Genomic DNA, 21,468 nt, shown 5'->3' on the forward strand with positions numbered 1-21,468 from the left:
TTGGGCAGCCTGTATGTTGATGATCAGGGCTATGTTCCTGTGTTGCTGGAGAATTTGCATGGTATGACTTGCTCTAAAACTTATTGGCTCTTGGGTGGTGGTTGGTTTCAGTGTAGGTATGGAGGCTTTTGGACGGTCTCTTATCACTTAAAGTTCCATGTAGTCAGGAGTTTTCTGGTGTTCTCAGGTTTTGGGCTTAAGCCTCCTGCCTCTGGATTTCAGTTTTATTCTTCCAGTAGTCTCAGGACTTCTCCAACTATACAGCACTGATAATAAAACTTCTAGGTTAATGGCAAAAAGATTCTCCCCCATTAGGGACTCCCAGAGAGGTTCACAGAGTTACATGAAGAAGAGGAGAGGGAGGAGGGAGATAGAGATGAGCAGGAGGAGAAAAAGGGGGACTCAAGAGGAGAGAGACAGATCTACGCAGTTGTCTGTTCCCAGAGTGTTCTCCGTAGCCCAGACACCCACAAAGATTCACAGGATTGGATTGGGAAGAGAAGGGGAAAGGAGGAAATGGAGGTGTTCTGAGGTAGAAAACAGAAAGTCAAGATTGGGAGAGAATAATCAACACACTCCTGAATAAAAATGGGACCTGAATATTGGATTCTTAAATGTTCACAATTTATATCATATACTGAAAAACAAAAATTAAAAATCTAGAGTAGAGGTTAGACTCTTAAAAATACTATATTAAAAACAAAAACCAAAACACACACAAAAATTTTTTAGAAATATATATGAAGTTCGGTTTAAAAATATGGCTTCTCTCTCTTTTTTGTTTTTTGGTAAGGTTATAGTGTATTGAAAATGAAAATTAAGGAGTAGTAGAGGACTTTAAAAGAAATAAGAGAAAAAGAAAAATAGAAAATAGAAGAGAAAAAAAAAGAAGAAAAAAGAGAAAAGAGAAAAAAAAAGAAGAAAAAAATGTTCCCTAATTAAAAAAATCATAAAAATCTATGAAAATGAAAGTTAAGGAGTAATGGGGGAGTAATAGGGAATTTTAAAGGAAAATAAAAGCGAAAAAATTAAAAAAAATTTTTTTTCTTACTTTAAAAAAAAAGGTAAAAATATATCTAGGAGTTTCTCTGGAGCTGTTGCGGTCAGTGTGGGTTCGGCTCAGTTTCAGATAGCTCCTCGTTCCAGCTTACACTTCTCAATATCTACAGGCCCCTTTCGGTGTAGTTGGTGTTTTCTACGGGCATTTTAATCTGTTGCACCCGGTCCCTTCTGAAGCAGTTCCCTTTGTTTATTTGGCTTCTGTTTGCTAGTCTCTTCAGGGCCTCATTTCCGCCCTGACAGAGGCGGGTGGAGGTGGACTCTTATTCAGGTAGCTAGTTCCGTCGCGCTGCGGGGAGAGGCTGGCGCTGCTCAGGCTCCCGGCTGCTCTATATGGAGCGCACCCTGCGCTGTGCGCGGTTCCAGCCCTCGGGTGTTCCACAAAAGCGCGGAGCAAAAAGCTGCGCCTGCTCTTTGTGCCTTCCCGGTCAGAGCGGTCCAGGCAGCCAGGGGCTTGGCGGTGGCACTCTCCCCGGGTGCGTGCGCCCACTCCCTTCCGCGGTCCCAGTCTCAGATTCCGCAGGCGCCAGTCCTGTGCGTGCGCCTTCTGCCCTCCGCGTCCCCAGCCCCAGTCCTCGCCCGCGCCGGTCGGGTGCCTGTGCCCTGTGTCTCGCCGCGACCCTCCCGGCGGATGTCAACCATCCAGAATCTCAGTCCCTTTGTTCTGCGAACAGCCGGCAGTGTGTTCCGGCAGGTTAATTTTCTCTCTCTTTGCTCTCCCACAGTTCAAGTTGGCAGCTCGCAAAACCTCCCTCCGATTGTCCTCAGGGCACTCAGGCCCGGACCCTGCCCCAAGCAATGCCGCCCACTCTTCTCCGGTCCGCCCCCACTTGCTGGTGGCGGATGCGGGTGTCTGGGGTACTTTTATGCTGGGAGTTGCTTTTAGGCTCGTAGTCTGTGGGTTTTATTTATTGTTTCTCTCCCAGTCAGGTTGCCCTCCCAGATTCAAACACTTCCCCCAGGCCCGCCAGTGCGAGGGTTTCCCGGTGTCTGGGAACGTCCTCTATTAAGACCCTTCCCGGGACGGATCTCCGTCCTTAGCTCTTTTGTCTCACTTTTTATCTTTTATATTTTGTCCTACCTCCTTTCAAAGGCAATGGGCTGCTTTTCTGGGCGCCTGATGACCTCAGCTAGTGATCAGAAGTTGTTTTGTGCAGTTTGCTCTGCGTTCAGTTATTCTTTTGATGAGTTTGTAGGAGAGAAAGTGGTCTCCCCATCCTACTCCTCCGCCATTTTGGCTCCTCCCTCCTTAATCACCTTATTTAATTGCCAGTTTGTCTTTCCCTGGCTTTCCTCATCCCGGTTAATCTAATCTTCCATTTTTTTAATTTCTGAGTTGATTTCTATGCTAGCATACCAATAATTTACTCCTTTTAAAAAAAAAATTATTGTCTATTGTCTCCTGCTAGAATGTAAACTTAAGGAAGGGGATATCTTTCCAAATTTTCCCCATGATATAATCAAATATAATATTTGGAGAAATATGCATAGGAAGAACTCAAGGAGCTTTGGCAATTGACTGGATGGTAGAGCATGAAGGAGAAACATGTGAAAATAATTCCAGTTATAAATTGTCATTAGCTAAACACACTTAGGGAGCGACTATATAGCATTATCTCTATGTATGTTAACTCTGAGATACTGATGGTATGTTCAGGGTGGATGTTAAATATGATATAAGTTGAGAGCATGAGAGAAACATCTGAGCTGCAGATGTAAATCTGAGGGTCATTACTCTTTAGGTGGTCATTGAAGTTATGCTTTGGATGATATTTTCGGAGAGGGGTAAAGTGAAGAGGATCTAGTTGAGCAGAGAGGTCATCGAGAACAGTAATTTGAAAGGAGAAGACGGACCTGCCAAGGAGAGAAGGACAAGATGAGTCTGGAAAGGTAAGAGTAAATCAACAAAGAAGAGTCCAGGAAAGGACCAGGCAATAGTGACAGAGCTTGCAGCGACATGGGTACACCATGGAGAGATGAAATAAGAAAGTACATTATCTAAAATATAACAACTTAGAGCTTACATATCCCAGTTTAAAAATAGATGTGTTTGAAAGACATATGTGCCTGTGATCTTGGAAGCAAAGAGTGTTAGTAACATATAATTGATTGCAGTTCAGAAAGTTCAGTCATAAAAGCTCCATGTGCTCTTTGCTATACTGTAATATCATTTAGTACTTATTATTTAATTAAGGAAGATTCTAGAAAGAATATGTTTTCATGAGATGTTAGTTGATGAACTTATAGTGTGAAGAGTACATATTTCTATTTGATTGAAAACATATTAATCATATTAATATTTATATTTGCATAGGTTTTTAATATGTATATAGAGAGAAATGACATTGAAGGTGATTCAGTTATTGTGTTTAATAAAATGTAATACTAGTTTCCAGAATGAATTTGGAGGCTTTAATAATAAAGCATATTGCTCTGAATATTTAGTAGGAACGTGAAACATTGATTATCTTTATTTCCTTGAACATTTCAAAGTTTTTCATGAAGAAAGGTAGTATTCCTTTACTTAAAATGATAATGTATGTCTTTATGAGCATGGGTGTGTATACGTTAGACTTCACTATGTGGAGGCTACGTAAAAATGCTTTATGCTTCTGGCATCTGGATTTTCACTTACTTGTAGATGTTTTCTCGATATATGTTATTGATTGAGATGAAAATAACAGGAAGAACACGTAAATTTCACATCTTTTGGCTTTGTGAGTATCTGAGTAAATGCATTTTACTTTTCTACATTATCACCATGGGGCTTAATTTAAAAATGCGTGTTTCTAGACCTTTTTGAACACGTTAGAGGCAAGTGTGTGATGAGAACCTGGAGGAGCAGGAAGGAGAGGAGAAGTTATGATGTGGATGACAGCTCTGTGGGTAGTATTAGAGATGGATCACAATGGGAAACCATCAGAACGTTTTAAGGGAATAGTAAATAAAGTTTGATGTAATAACATTTAAAATGGTCTTTTGCTGTGGCCATGAGGTGGGTGATGTTAAAGTTGGAAGATGTGGTCATCTTCATTGCATCCGTGGAGCCCAGCATATCTTTATATATATTGTAGTGTGTTAGTTGCTCAGTTGTGTCTGACTCTGAGATCCAGTGAACTGTAGCTGGCCAGGCTCCTCTGTCCATGGAATTCTCCAGGCAAGAATACTAGAGTGGGTTGCCATTCCCTTCTCCACATATAAATTGTAGGTGCTTAATAAATACTTGAGGACTGAAAGCAAATGTTCTAGGCTTATCTCTAGAGTATATCAGGCAAAGGAAACAGGTGCACAAGCTCTGAGGCTTGACGAGTTCTGGCACATTTGGGAAACTGTGTGGTTCAGAGAGAGAATGGGATTGATTGTACAAAGTAGACCATTAGACTAAAAATTGGAGCCTTGTAGGAAATGGGAATCCACTTCCAGATTAAAAAAAAAAAGAATTGCACTAGATTTGCACTTAAGAGAGAAGGTTCTGGCAGTGATTAGATGAATTGACATTTGAGGGAAGGGATCTACAAAGGTGATCCTGGCTGAAAGGGCAAATGACATGTTATGGCAGCCAACGCAAGAGACGGATTCAATTAAAAGGTACAGAAACATCTAGTAGAAATGAAACAGTAGTCACTGGATTTAGAATCACTTCAAGAGTATAGTCTTTGCATTCGCTGTGGAGAGCTGAAATTAGATGATCAGAGATTGAAGAGTGAACATGAAATGAGGAAATAAAAGGGCAAGTTTTCAAAATTATTTCTAAGAGCTTGGCTGGGGGAAAGTTGGACACAGAGAAATTGTAGGATTTTAAATGTTTTCTATATCTATAGGAACCAAGAATGATGCCTCTACATAACCAATAAGAAAGGAGGGTCAGCAAATTCTGTTTGAGTACAGAAAAGAAACCAGAACACAGGTGGAGAGATTAATTAACCATTGATCACAGGAGGGACACCTAACTCTCCACCATGGGAGGAGAGGCAGTAATAATGGTTGTAGAGGTAAATGAATTTGTAGATAGAATTAAGAAGTAGACTACTGAAAGAGAAGTGTTGTTGTTGGCCAAACATGCAGAAATGCATTAGGAAATCTCATTAAGCAATTTTCAATTAATGGAGCAGTGCTAAAGAGCTTACTGTTTAAAACTGAACTAAAAAATACCATTGAGGCCCATAACACGAGTTGGACTAAAAGCAGACTTATAAACCAGTGATACTGCTCTGTTTGACTATTGACTCTTATTTGCATTTTACTTATTAAAATAATACCTGCTGGGCAAGAAAATCTTTTGAAGACGAAAAATTTAGAAATGCATATTTGTATTTATTTTTTCCTAATTCCAGCCTCCTCAAAACTTCTCCTGATCTGAATATTATTATTCCTGAAACGGCTGTCATTTGCAATGTCTTTACAGTAATGCATGCCTATGCTGTCACTCCCTTTCAGAAAGGAGAGAATTGTCATATTTTATGCATCTTTAAAACCATCTAATGTATCATCTTGTAGTCACCACTCTATAAGTAATCATGAAGTCAAAAAAACATCTAGCATGATGTCCTAAAAATAAAAGTCTAAGAAGACGTCTCGCATAGGAGTTACTCCATAAATGTTTGGAGAATCCAAATGTTTGCTGGAAGCCAGGCCAAATTAAGACCCAGTTCTCTGGCACAGCCGTGTTCCTCTGTGACTTTGGACTGCGTCCTTGATGCCTCAGCAGTCTCGACAGAGGGTATTGCAGCCTCGGTGCAGACATTAGTAGGTGTTGGCAGAAGCAGCCTTGACATTGGCAGGGATTGTGAACAGTGGAGGCACCTTGGGGAGGCTCAGCGGTGATCCTGTTAGAGGGCATTGGAGGCCAGGCTCCGGATGCTGGCACAACAGCCCCTCCGGGGGTGCTCCAGAGAGCAAAATGGCAGATATGACACTATTATCTGGGAACTCATCTGTGGAGACCAGTGAGACACCTCTGGCAAACCTAGAGGCATCAGGGAGAGACCGGGTGAAAGATTTAGGGTATTCAAAGAGCCAAGGCAGAGAAATACTGGGCCAGAGCTGATATAAACATACTGAATTTAGTCCCCAGGTGGGACTAAATAGGAAGCAAGGGTTTCATATTTATAGACCTTAGGTCTGCCGCTACCTTTTTTTTTTTTTTTCTTACTCTTAAGATCTTAGCACCTTTCGCTACTATCATTACTGCTGCTACTATTACCGTTACCACCACTAAAGTGACAGCAGCGTTTTATAGCATACAGTATTTTACAGCATGCTCTCCTATGATTCTATTCTGTTGTTGTTGTTAAGTGGCTAAGTTATGTCTGACTCTTTTGCAACCCCAAATGGATTGTAGCCTGCCAGGCTCCACTGTCCATGGAATATCCCAGGCAAGAATACTGGAGTGGGTTGACATTTCCTTCTACGCGGCATCTTCCTGACCCAGGGATCGAACCTGCATCTCCTGAATTGCAGGTGGATTCTTTACTGTTGAACCATCAGGCAAGCCCATGATTCCTTACTAGTACTTCGTTAGTAGTTTTACCTGAATCAGCTCATTTGATTCTCAAAAATGGAGATCCATAAGATAGGTGATATCCTTATTTTGTAGGTTGAGGATGTTGTAAAACTGAAACTTAAGGAGATGGATAGCAACAGCTACATTCACACACCTGGTTCATGGACCCAGGGCTCCTGTTAGCTCTGCTCTTCGTGCTAACATTTCTTTCACCCTTTACTTCAAAAGCAGCTGAAGGACCCAAAATATCCCTCCCCTGTGGGCAAATATTCTGACAGAGAAGCTTTCCATTTTTAATTTTGTCTCTGAGTAGACAACTTTGGGTAGCTTGTTTAAATAGGAACCCATTGTAAGTTGATAATCAAATATGGAGTTTTAAAAATTCAGTTTACAGCAGAAATTACAGTTTTATTGCCATAGGATATTGGATGTTTGGTTATTTTGACTTGAATATATCATTACATTTCAGTTATCTATTCCTTTTACATTGTTAAATGTCTTGATGAATAAAATAATAATCCCAACTCTTATATTCATATTTTTGGTTTTATTCATAATATGATAATGATATGCTCAAATTAAACAAATATGTTGAAGAAGGTATACTGTTTTCTCAATATACTTCATGTACTTATTTTTCAGTTAAGATGATAAAATTTTAACTTTGAATAACTTTGTAGAACTTTGCCGTATAACAAATTCTTCTTGTGGTTAGATCATTTATTACTAGCACTAAGAGACAAGGCCGATTAACTTATGCAAGAGTAACGGAGAGTAAAGTAGTTAACGAAAGAAATCAGTCAAATCTTGATTTCACTTTAAAAATTATCCTACTGTGATGATACCAGTAATCTGACATTCCTGGAACAACTTCCCTCATTCTCTCTTCTTGGCTTAGAGGGGAGCATGTGAAACTAGCAAATTTTGCAGTCACTCTGCCCTTCCTATGCCAGTATGCTAAGATGCAGTATGATTGGACCAACCTGTGAGAATATTTACTTTTAAATTATTATGTATAGTTTGTGTGAGCCCCCCAGTACATGGCAGTAAGTGGTAGTAAACATTTCGAATAACATAATAAAGATCTGGGCTTCCTCATGTTTGTCACCAAAAGATAAGTCTGACTACATGTACGTTCTCAAAGCTAAATGTAGGAAAGAACCCAGAATCAATAATCAGCCATTGAACAGTATAGTACTTGTTATTGTTATCATCTATGTGTGTATGTATGTATGTGTGTGTCTGTATGTGTGTGTGTGTGAGAGAGAGAGAGAGATTATATATGAATACAGATTCACTTATTTCATAAATAGTTTTGGGACTTTTACTGTCTGCAAGACACAATGCTAGACAAATGGGGGCCTCTTGAAAAGTTTAAAAGCTTGGCAGAGAGACACAAAAAAGTGCTACTGAAGGAGCTTAGAAGAGGGACATGGGAATTGCAGTATGACTGAAAAGGGTATGCATTGTCTTTGGATAGTATTTATTCCATAAATAGAAGAAAATGTTGCTAGTACTTCCTTTAAAAGTGGTATGGAAAATCTGTCAATGATGAGTAACTAGCAATACTGAATTTGAATAATATCTAAATTAGAGTTGGAGCAAGAAAATGATGTAAATTAGAAGTAAATAAGGAATATTCTTAACAAAACTAAAGATCCAAACACTGGAGGGGGAAAGAAAAATATGAAAAGAATGTTGATTTATTTATAGTCAATATATTTCCTGTGTGTGGAAAATCCCTATGGATAATTATATAAAATAATCATATTTAGTAACCTATTATTAACATTATAATTTCTTTTTCTTATTTCATCAAATACTTTGGTATCTTCCAAGGTAGCTCCCCATTTTAATATTTCTGTCCATGGAGAGAGTCTAATCCTAGCTTTGGCACTTTCTGCTGTCGATAATTCTATTTATGCATGAGTCTTTTTTTCCCCTATAAAATGAAGATTTGCCAACATTGTCTTTATGGTTTCTCGCTCCAGTTTTCCTAAAATTTTATGCTTACACGAGATGGTATGCAGAAAAGTCAAAGCCATAACTATTCTTTTTCTGCTCTGTTCATAACAGTCCTCCGATAATTTGCAGGAACACACAGTGTCTGGAAATGACTGTTTGGAACAGTTTGTTTTGCTTGTCTTGACCATTCCATTTCTGACCTAATGGGTTGTTTAACTATTAGGAGATGTTCCCATTACAGGCTTTTACTTTGGCAAAGGGCTGGCTTTTGTTAACAGTGGTGGGGCTGTTCTTAGTTTTTTTTTGTTTTTTTTTTAACTGGATCTGAGACAATAAAGAGCTCAGGGCTTGAGAGGTGGATGGTTTTCAGTGAGTGTCTGTGAAGGAAAACACCCAGGGGTAGGTAAACCGACGGGGTATGATGAGCACAGTGGTGAATGAATGCGCTGACCGCATCAATCTCCCAAAACTATTCATTTCTTTATAGCTTTACAAAATACATTTATATAATTAAATAGTGTTAACCATATTGATATTTTATTCAGTTTTACATTTTTTGCACTTTAGTCTATGGAACTAGACTATGGATGCATGTATATATATATTCATTTTAGTGTTAATGTAATTTTGTGTTGTTCTGTTTTCTTTGTGTGTGTGTGTGATTGTTGTTTACAACCAACAAATGTGCAAAAAGTTCCCTGGAGAATGCCAGTGCTCACACAACTCCTTCCCAGCCACACAACAATACTGCATTTCCCAGGCTCCCCCAGAAGGGGGGACAAACTTCTGGCCAATGCAGTGTGTGTAGAAGTGGTGTACACCATTTCCTGGCTTATTCCCAGAAAACTCCCCAGTGTCCATCCCTTTTCCTTAACTCCTAGCCAGAAACACCTAAAATGTGGTATTGACTTCTCAGTCACCCATGACAAGGGATCAGATAATAGGCCCTAGAAGGCTGGAGAACCCTGTTAGAGCAGGTGAAAATCTGGTAAGAGTGTTGCCAGTGATAACTTGGAAGGCAGATCATTTATCCACTAAGCTTTCAGCTCAAGAGGGAAAAGTTGGAAAAGTACTTGTAGTGTGCATTCACTAAAATTAGCTGCCTTTGGCAAAGTATTGCAAGAAAAAGATGTTACAGGAATAGAGACAGTCCAGAAACTTGAGGCACCACTAGGCTTAGCTATATCAACTGCTTTTAGACCCCACAAAGTAAGAGAGAAAAAATTTTAAGAGGCTTTGTTCCCAAAGGGTCAGCAACATTTATCAGTTTAATAAAGTCCTGAGACTTCCCTGGCGGTCCAGTGGTTCAGACATAGAGCTTCCAATGCAGGGGGCTTGGGTTTGATCCCTGGTGTGGGAACTAGGAGCCCACATGCTATGCGGCATGACCAAAATAAAATAAAATAAAGTCCAGTAGGCATGTGGCAAACTTCTGATTAAGGGTGGTCTTCCACCCGAGTCAGCTATCTCTGTCATCTCATAAGTCACCCGTTGGTTTAACAAAGGAACACTGAGAAAGAGGCAAAGATTCCGTGCATTTCTGAGAGTTTTATCTTGGAAAGAAATTTGGAAGTGGTCACTGACAGGTGAAATGAAATGGAAGGAAATAGATCGTAAGCCTACTGATAATTTGAGGGAATTTCACTGCCAAAGAAACGGCCTTTAACATTGGATGTTCCAACTACCAAGCAACTTGAGCTTTTGTTGTGCAGTGAATCATGTCCCCTCCATGTTGAAACTCTAGCCCCACGACTTCAGGATGTGATTGTACTTGGAGACGGAGCTTTTAAAAAGTTGATTAACCAGAGATCCTAACCCAATCTGACCAGAGATCTTATCACGGTAAGAAATTGGGATACACAGAGAGACATGAGGATACACACAGCCAAGTGAAGACACAGTGAGAAGGTGGCCCGTTGTAGGTCAGGGAGAGATGTATGGGCAGATTCTCCTCTCGTGTCGCTCAGAAGAAACCAAACATGCTGACACCTTAGCTCAGACATCTTGCCTCCAGAACTGTGAGAAAATACATTTATTTAACTACAAATGGGTATTTTGTTGGACTTCCCTGGTGGCTCAGCTGGTAAATAATCTGCTTGCAGTGATAGCTCTAGAAAATGAATTCTTGTTGTTCAGTCACTAAGTCATGCCTGATTGTTTGCGACCCATGGACTGCAGCATGCCAGACTTCCCTGTCCTTCACTATTTCACAGAGTTTGCTCAAACTTCTATGCATTGTGTCAATAATGCCATCCAACCTTCTCATGCTGTGTCGCCCCCTTCTCCTCCTGCCCTCAATCTTTCCTAGCATCAGGGTCTTTTCTGGTGCGTCGGCTCTTTGCATCACGTGGCCAAAGTACTGGAGCTTAAGCATCAGTCCTTCCAATTAATATTCAGTTGATTTCCTTCGAGATTGATTGGTTTGATCTCCTTGCTGAAAATGAATACAGCTCCCAAATTAACCCCAGCAAAAAGTGACTTGCAAAAGTGTTCCAGCCCCTAAGAAGAGCCTATTCTCTAACCTTCTTATAAGATGCAGACAACAAGGATAATAAAATGCAGAATAAATTTCTGAGGTGTGCAGGCAAGGCAACTCATGAAATATATTTAGAAAATGTATTTTTGTGAAATCAGTTTTTAGTGAAATATAGGAAATTTATATTTTGCTTCCAGATTAGAAAATCAGGTAGAAAAACAGGTTTATAACATTGTCAAATGATTAGGAATAATACAGTAAGAAAGAATTATGAAGGTGGTTTTACAACATGAACTACAACCCATAGTAGACTAAGACAGCTTCTAAAATGAATTACTGAAAGAAAAACCTGTAACGGTGTTTCATTCTTTCATGTTCAGACTTCTGATAAACCTGAATTTTATCCATATATGCTTTATAAATCAAAACAAAAATACTTAATATTAGATAAAAATTCTTTATTCTCTAGATCAAAGAAATTCACATGCCCAATTGTATTTTTAGGAAATTTCACCCTTTCAAACATAGATTTTCAAATGCATCAACTTTGAAAAATTAAAAGATGTTTGCAGTCTTTATTTGAATACATTCTGAGGAGCACCAGGAAAACAAGCCAAATCTTGAAATATTCACCGATGAAGGTGACTGCACGCCGAGCAGAAAGTTTAATAATGAAAAAGCAAACGCTAGTACCCCACATGTGGGAAGGAACACCTTCTTGTATGAAAGTTGCTGCCAAACATATGAAATTTTATTTGCAATTAGGACAAAGATAGATATTCCTGGGCTGTTTAGAAAATCTCTTGTCATGATGACGTATGGTATTAGTCAGGCTGACGCTTATGGAGAATGTACTCTTGGTTCAATATCAAGAATATATCAGTTTATGTAACAAAGCTGTCATGCATAATTAAGCTTTTAAAAACCAAATATGTGCTCCCTAACTGGGTCCTTTCAACAGTCCTAAATGGGGAGACTGAAAAAGACCCAGGCGGTAATCATGCCATGTGGGCTTCCATGTTCCTATGGCTGATTAAGCAGGTTGTGACAATGAGGTGTAAATATAGACTTTTCATCCAATATGGATGATTCCAACTGACTCACAGCCCCCCGTAAGCCCCCACTTTGCCTTCCTATTTTATTTTTTTACTTTAAGCAAGTCAATGACAATTTTAAACACTACAGAATTGTAGGGTTTTGGTTTTTTTTTAATGTTTTCATTTTGTGTTCTTGGTGAACTTTTAAGTATTTTGTATTCAATAAGAATGTTAGCAATGACCAAAAGACCAAAGTTCTCTTCTTGGAGAAAACTGTCAAAGTTTTAAAGATCTGGGACAATACTACATATTGATGGTAATGAGAAATTGATTGCTGAAAGATGCTAGTAAAATTTAACTTTGGAAAGTCTTTGGACACTACCACATCCCACAAAAGAAGAAAGAACTGAAACAAAATAAAAACCTCAATCAAAATTTGATTATTTAGGAATATCATATTCTTTAGAAATCAACTTCATAGCTAGATAATTCTTTAAGCTACATATCATAAGACTACCTTATCAAATGGAATTTCATTCATTTAATCTTTATTTTACTTTATTTAGGGCAGGCATGGGAATTAAGAGAAGAAATTTCACATTAACTAATTACCTGAAAATAAGTTTCAAAGAACAATTGTATGCCAACAGAACAAAACAGAAAAAAACAATAATGTGCTATTTTATGGTGTTATTCTTTGTTATTCTCAGAATAGGAAAAATTTCAAACTAGAAGTTAATTGAAAGTAAGGGATGTGTTTTAGTGTTTAATCACCCTCAGTATTTTCTTGCATATTCCTTGGTATTTTTTTCCCTGCTACCAAAATACTCCATCCAAGGAAAATACTACTTTCATTTCCTCCTGGCTATTCAGACATTTTGTTTTTAGAGTTAAATACTGTTTTACTCAGTCTCCCACCATATCCATGGCCTTGTCCTCATGTGCATTTCTTGTTACAGTGATGCTAGCAGAGCACATTGAAAGACTGACAGTTCATAAAGGTTTTATTGTAGGCATCATATTGGTTTTTCACTCTGTGTGTGTAGGGGGATGGCATAACAGTCTTGGGTTCTTCTACTGGAATAAAAAAAAATATTTTCAACAAAGTCACTTTCTTTCGTTTAGACTATTTGATATTAAGCCTGTTTATAAAGATTAACTTTGCTAAAAAATTGAGCTGTTGAAATCAAAGAACCAATTTATACAGTCATTATGAATAATGAAGCCAGAGACTCCTTTTTTCCCTAATAGTAAAAGATTGTTGGTCTGAGGGTGAAGGTTGTGATTTAACAAATTCTTCAGTTTCATTTTTTTTGGTGTGTGGTTATATTTTAGAGTTCACTGTCTCTGATCTTTTAAAGCTTCTAGGTAAATTGATAATCATTTCAGTTAGGAAAGTCCATTGAGGACCAACAGTGCCTTTATGTTGAAGAATTTGACATCATTTGTTTCCCATCTATTTGCACTTATATATAGTAATTGCAATGTGATATTCTTTGGTGTTGGCATGCTTCTCTTTTAATTATTACTATTATAATGTTAACTGGTAGTCATTTGTTGTTACCTTTAATTCACATTTGATCAGGCTTTTTTTTGGTAGATTTGTTATGTTTCTATTTCTTATATACCACATGAAGTTTAGCATTTTGATGTGGGTTGTTTTTGAAACTTCCAACTATAATTACCAATATTCATGACTCTGAGCTACAATACATAATGGTTTGGGGAATGCTTTTAAAACTGTTAGTATTTATCACAAATCTCTAAATTCTGTGAAGAAGATTCTCCATTATCTTTCATAATCTGTGCTATACAAAGCATATGATCTCATAACTGAGGTACTTTAAAAACCATATGTGGCTAATAATTATAATTTTAATTAAAAATATGCAGCTGCTAGTAGTTTTCTCCATTAAATCTAAAAGGAATAGATTTCTCCATTAAATCTAAAAGGAACATAAGTATGTTCCCTGTTTCAATATTTTAGTAGCTTTAATTCTACATTCTGACTTTTTTTGGACACAAAAGGCATGTCTGTGTCCTTTTATTCTTTTTATCCTTTGCTTTCTCATATTGCCTGAGCTAATCCTATTTTTCTTTTCCTTTTTTTTTTCTTTCTTGAAGAAAATTTGGAGTAGGAGCATGAACTAAGTTGAAGTTGAGCAGAAATTATTGTAACATAATTTCAACATTGATTTTTTTTAAATAAAAATATACGTCTATGTTATAATAGAGGTAATCATTTTGGGGAAGAGCCAAAGGATAGTCTTTCCACTGCAAAATAATATTAAATGCTAATAGCTCATTGAATTTATTATTCCTCATCTAATTATATATAAGCAGTTTCTTATCTCTATAAATGTAAAAACAAGCAAATATTTTATATTTTCAGAATATTTTTATAATATACATATTTTCTAAAACATCATGGGATGAAGAATAACATTTTCTGAGAAATAGTTTCTGTGACAAGTGTCTAGATCACATGAATACAAATGGTAATCACTAGAAACTAACTGGGGGCAATTGTGTAAATAAGTTATTACTCTATTTGAATGAATCAAAACACATGGTTGTTGTTTAGTTAGTCATGTCCAACTCTTTGTGACCCCATGAATTGAAGCCCATGAGGGTCCTCTGTCCATGGGATTTCCCAGACAACATTACTGGAGTGATTTGCCATTTTCTTCTCCAGGGAATCTTCCTGACCCAGGGATTGAACCTGCATCTTTTGTGTCTCTTGCATTGGCAGGCAGATTCTTTACCTCTGAGCCACCAGGGAAGCCTTCATAACATATTATTTAACCCTTTAATAATTACAAAAACTGAAATAAAATGTGATCTTACTATGTAGTACACTAAGAAAATCAAAATATAAAGCATAACATTTTAAAATTTGACTTGAGAGTTGGGAGAGGGGAATATAAAGGCATACAAAATTGAAAATTGTAAAAGGGTTTTGAGGCCATGTATGATGAATAAAAATTAACTGTCTATTGGAAAAAAACAAAATGTTTCCCTCTTCTGTAAATTAGGTAAAATAAAGAAGCTCCTAATGGTATGTGTAATTTCCTTTGATACCTTAAGGTAGAAGGTGACGTTGATGAATGTGTTTATGGACGAGTGATCCTGAAATGTAACATTTCATGACCTGCAGGTGTTTCTACACCGCCTTCCCCCTGCTCCGGGGTTGTAATTGCTATTTGCAGTTCACATGTGGATTATACATCTCTGCTAAAATTGATTTTTGCTTCTTCCACACACCCTGCCATATGCCAGCATGATCTCTTGGAGCAGCTATGGTTAGCTGTTCTTCATCTTGATATTATGGTTTCAGGACATCTAGATAATACTCTTCTCCTCGGTTTGCTTCTCCATCTTTACATTGCCTTATTTCAAATTTATTTAAAGTTATTGCATTTTCTCACATTGTCTCCCTTAGTTACATTCCAGTTGAAGTGGAATTGAGTCCTGATTGCCTTGAAAAGTTACATAAATATGTTTTAGAAATCCTATTTTATGATAAGAATTTCATTTTTTTTTTTATTCTAAGACTATTTAGCTTAATGAATCTGCATGGGAATTCATGAAATAGTAAAAGACTTGGAAGTCTCTTGCTTTGTAGACATTTAATTAGGCTCAAATTTGAAACTGATTTGGAAATCACTTATAGTTCCTGTAGCTCATATAATGTCAGCCTGGACAACATCAAATATTGGATATCTTTTTATGTTACTAAAGATGTAGTAAGGTCATTATATATATATACATATATATATATATATATATATATGACTATATACAACTGTAAAAATATGATCATGCTTCTCCATTATTATTTAGTACAATATCACTTCTTCCAGCTATAATTTTAGGCCTTACTAAGAAAATTTCTGAAGTCTTCCCTTTCTGAATAGTGTTTAAACATTAATGCTGATTTTGCAGATATCTGTGTTTAGCTCTTTTCTCAGTTGCACAATTTAAAGTTATCTCAGAGATATTATCACTTTGTTAGTATGCTCAAAATAAATTTGCCGATTATATTCAATTTTTTAAAATTAGGCAATAATAAGCTGATAGGGAATGTAAAATGACTTTATATGGAAAAACTTGACTTTTAAGAAACATATGTAATGATGTTTATTCATGTTGCATTATCAATAATTTCTAGAAAAGGTCTCTTTTTTAGAGTTATACATTTTACATAAGTTCATTTACTCTCCACCTGCAGCCTTATTCTATTTCATCATGTATTATGTAAAATAATTCTGTAAGTGAACATTTAAAGTTTATTTTGAGAACCTGCAGTTCAGCTCCACTAATTGTGGACTATTAGCTAGTTGTTGTTAGCCTTTAAAAGCTATAGTCACAAGTCAAAGTTTGAAGGAAAGCTAGCTTTGATAAGTTTAAGCAATAGGATAGGTGAAAACGAAAGAATTCTGCATGCTTGATTACAAATCTTAGCTACAGACTTGGAGAGGAAGAACTGCTCTTTGTGTATCGAGGAGTGAGGAAGTCATGGAGGTTTTTACACAGTAATGAAGCAATTGTAAAAGATTCTTTCCACGCACATTTATCTGTTCCAGGCATATTTGTGGGTTTATCATGTACTGGCTTCTTGGGATATATTGGCGAAGAACAAGGTATAGAACTTGCCCTCCAGAACTTAGAGTCCGTCTCCTGGAGCAGACAGATAGCAGATGAACACATAGAATACTGGAAAAGCAAATAACTGCCGCAAAGAGATGAGAGATGAGGGGGATGTCTGAGGGACTCACCTGAGGAGAACCCTCTTTGAAGAGATGGCATTGGTTTCTTGAAGCGAAGAGCAGAGGAAGAGAGAACTGGGGTGCTGACTGAGGGAAGGGAGCTGGTGCTAAAGAGCTGGAGGCAGAAGGAATGGCATGTGAACTGGATAGACCGCGGGGCTGGAGCAGAGCAAGGGAGGAGGACAAAGGTGAAGTGAGGGAGGGCGGCTGGAGACAGAAGACTGGCCATGTTTAGTGTGCATCATCGAAATCCTACACACACACATACACACACACACACACACACACACACACACGTAATTATTCAGTTATTTTCTGAATCGGAAAACATTTTTGCTTCACCAGTTTATGTGCCATAATAAAAGGGGAGATTGTTTAAATCCCTCTTAAAGTCAAGCTTTTGTAAGTGAAATAAGTCAGATAGAGAAAGACAAGTACTGTATGGTATCACTTATATATGCAATCTAAAAGGAACAACAAGCTAGTGAATGTAATGTGGAAGAAACAGATCTGGGACTTTCCTGGTGGTCCAGTGGTGAAGACTCCACGTTCCCAATGCAGGGGGCCTGGGTTTGATCCTTGGTCAGGGAATGAGATGAGATCTCACATACAGCAAAGACCCAGTGCAGTCAAGTAAATAAATATTTAACAATAATGAAGAAACTGATAGAGCGTGCTCAGTTGCTCAGTTGTGTCTGATTCTTTGCGACCCCATGGACCATAGCCTGCCAGGCTCCTCTGTTCATGGAATTTTCCAGGCAAGAATACTGAAGTGGGTTGCCATGTCCTCCTCCAGGGGATCTTCTTAACTCAGGGATCAAACCTGTGTCTCCTCCATCTCCTGCATTGGCAGCTGGATTCTTTACCACTGAGCCGTCTGGGAAGCACCATAGATATAGAGAACACACATTAATTTGTTCCAGTGGTTTCCAGTGGAGAAAAGGAAGGGGGGAGGGATAATATGGGGTCAGGGGGCTAAGAGGTACAAAATATTATGTATAAGCTACAGGGGTATATTGTACAACACAGGGAATATAGTCAACATTTAAAAATAACTGTAAGTGAAATATAACCTTTAAAAATTACGAATCGCTATATTGTATACCTTTAACTTATATAACATTGTACATCAACTGTACTTCAATAAAGAATATTTTTAGATAGTCAAACTTTTACACGAAGACGTTCAAATGTAGAAAATGAGACCTTTCCCCGTTTGAACAGCCTACAAGCTAAGCGTACTCACCCGTCAGGGTCTATTTAAAAATACTTTTTTCCTTCACCCGTCAGGGTCTATTTAAAAATACTTTTTTCCTATTTAAAAAAAATGTACTTCTTTCTAACCATCAGTGCAAGAGATTTCCTCTAACATTTCTATTTGTCACTTTCTCTAAAAGTCTTAAGTGGGGGGAAAAAAAAATCCCTGACACTGAAAGCAGCAGTGATGTAAAGTGAAGACATGTGTATGAAGCACTCACGCATGTTTCTCCCAGATCTATGGGAACAAGACGACGCAACACGCGAGAGGAATTGAGATGCTTGTCACCTCGTGGATTCCAGGCAGAGAGGGCAGTCTTTAAGACCCAGTAGCTCAGTACTTGTCTGGAGAGGAAATGTTGCTTTTTGACAGATGAGAGAAATCCCCTTAGCGCTGGCTGTGGAAAGAGAGAAGTGAAGTCAGTCACCTGGTGGTGAAGGCCAGTAAAACAGCAAAGCAAGAGGAAAATTTTTTCTCTCCTCTCTGTCTCTCCCCGCAACCCCGCTCTCCCTCTCTCTCTCTCTTTTCTCTCCTCTGTGAAGCCACCTCCTATTCCTCTCAACTCTTTTAGCATAACCTTCAAAGGAGAACGTTCCCTTCAGACTTTATTATCTCCCCCCGCCCCTCCACTGAGAGGATACCTCAGAGCTGCAAGACATTTTTAAGTCTAGGCAGGACTTGGGGGATTTGGTTATCTTGCCACGGAAGCTGATCACTGCTGAAGCTTGGGACTCCGTGTGCTAAATGAGCTACCAGAGTAAGGCTGGCGGAGGAAGGCTTTTTATCATATACTCTTCTCTTCAGTTTGAACACATTTGCTTGAGATTTGCCGCATGATGCTGTCCAGGGAAGCAGCTTTTTTTCTTGGGATGCAGCAATTCGCTGGTTTCTAAGCTTATTGCAGAAGAAGAAATAATCTTAAATAGAGTGGATTTTTTTTCCCCTCCACCCCCTGCTTGATTCGACTGAGCTGTGTTGCACCGCGGTTAAAGATCACCTGGCACAAAATCTTGGAGGAAGTCAAAGAAAGTGAATTACAATTATTATTTATTTATTTATATTATTTTTAACCGGTGGAGGCGGCGCGATCACGGAGAATGAGACTGAGAAATGCTGCCAGGGTTTGGAGGAGGATAAAGCTGAGTTTAGGCTGGAAACTAAGAGACTAGATTGTGCTTCGGTCCCACTCGCCCGGTTCCTCTTCACTTCCTTTAGTTTCGCTCCATGGACAGATCAACAAACCTGGACATTGAGGAGCTCAAGGTACGTGATGCTCGGAGCGGGCGCCGTCCCTTCCTTGGCTGGCGCTCGCCTGCTCTCCTGTCGCTTTTCCCGCTGCCTCTTCCTCGCGCTGCTAGAATAGTTGGTGGCCCCCTGGGACGGCGAGTGGGCATTTTGGGGTGAAGTGTACCCGGGCGCGGGCTCCCCTTCTAGGGCCGAGGACGAGGATGGAGGGCGGCTTTCTGGGGCTCGGCGTGCACTCTCGGGCCGGGTCCCCTCCCTGCCTGCTCCTCCCGGCCACGGCCATCCTGTCCTCCCCTCGTCAGTTACAGCATCACTTTGGGTACCAGACCCCGGGCGCGTGTCCGTTCACCGCGCCCGGGGAGCGGCGGCGGCGGCGCGGTCTCTGCCCCTTGCCACCGGGTTACCAGCAAAGTTGCCCGAGCTGCGCGGCCACTTTGCCTCCTCTTCCCGCTTCCAGCCGCCCGGCCCCTCCGACCCGACGCGGGGACCGCCTATTTCCGCTCAGAGATTCTCGGTACTGTCTGCCGCTAAGGCTGGTTTTCATCCCGGCTCTTCCCGCGACCCCTTTTCTCCCACGACCACTGACATGGTCTCAGCCACAGCGGCACTGCCCTGGGCGCGAACTCGTGTGCGGTGCGGGGACCCGGCGCAATGGAAGGGACCAGAGGGGTTTCCCCGCTGGCCCGGCGACACCGGCGCGGAGAACGTGCCTGCCGGGAGCATCCACAGCCCGCCAGCCGGGCTGGGGAAGTGAGGAGGGGGCGGGGAGGCGGGAGCCGGTCTGGGCTGCACCGGGGTGGGGGCGGGAAGCCCGGGGAGGTTCTCTGCCCTCTTCCCACCTTCCGAACAGGGGCTCTCCTGACCCGCGCGGAACCCCCTCTGGCCCCCGCCGCTCCGCGGGGTCCCTTCGCCGCACCCTCTCTCCACCGAGAAGGGTTGGCTGGCAGGAGCGTTCAGGCTGACAGTTTGCCCCTCTGTCTGTGGACACAGCTTTTAAAAGAGCACCGCTGTAGTGCCTATTAAAACCAAAAGAGAAACAACTTAAAAAAAAAAATCCACAAAATCACTCAAATGTCCCGCTCACGGTAACTGAAACAGCAAGAAAGGGGGCAATGCTTGGGAGCATACTTTCTTTTTATTCTTCAGGCTTCTTTACCTCCCAGGCGTTTTCTCTTGCTTCAGAGAGTTGTCTGTAGTACTAGAGATTCTGTTCAGATGGACTAAAGAGTCCATCTGTTCAGGTGTGGACTTTTAGAGGTACCCTCACCAGCTGGGAGAACTTCACTAGTAGGGTTTCCCCAGAAATATCAGGGAAACGGATTTTGCCCAGGAGGAGGAAAGGATGGGAGAAGTCCCCTGTAGAGGGCAAAAGTTTCTGTCTGCAGCTTGCTCTCTCTGCCCTGAGCACACTGCTCCAGTATGCCCACCCAGGAGCCCAGTTCTCCTGGGAGATGTACCCCGGATCCCTATGCCAAACGCATAGGAGAGCAAGGAGGCAGAGAGGGAGGACTGGCCCTGCCTCTCACTGTAGATGAAGGTGGGGGTGGGGGGCGGGGGGAGGGATGATCACAGGAACTAAGACATCATTTTGTTTAAGACATGGAGTTTGTTGGGGAAAAGTTAAATACGGAGGAGACAGATTTGCTGCTCTAGTTAAAGTTGGGAAACAATAAGTTTGTGTTATGGCCAAGGTCACCATCCGTAGACCATGGCCTGGAAAAGAGATCTCCTATAATCTCTATGTTAGCCTAAGGTAGGACTCAATGCCTTTGTGATTGAAAGATCTTGTTGCCTTTTCCGAAGCATCCCGGCTTCTTGGGAGAAGGGTAGGTTTTATATGAGATGCCAAAGAGGCCACACGAACAAGCTTATTCTTGTGGGAAATGTAAGGGGAAAATGATTTGGGGGGATCACTCTCCCTGATATTCCATTAGTTTCCTGCTAGTTTATCTCCCGCCGAATCCTGGCATCACTGATTTTTTTTTTTTTTTTTAAATCAGTGAAAGAGCAAATCCACAGTGAAAACTTCTGTTTAGTTCAGTAGAAGATCCCACCTTAACCTCGAAACTACTACACACTTATTCAGGGCTTCTCACAGCCAGAATGTGCTAGACTGGGTGGATAAGCCACAAAAGGTGAGGGAATGTTTTGGCAAT

The sequence above is a fragment of the Muntiacus reevesi genome, chromosome 10, assembly GCF_963930625.1.
Source record: "Muntiacus reevesi chromosome 10, mMunRee1.1, whole genome shotgun sequence".
Taxonomy (NCBI): Eukaryota; Metazoa; Chordata; class Mammalia; order Artiodactyla; family Cervidae; genus Muntiacus; species Muntiacus reevesi.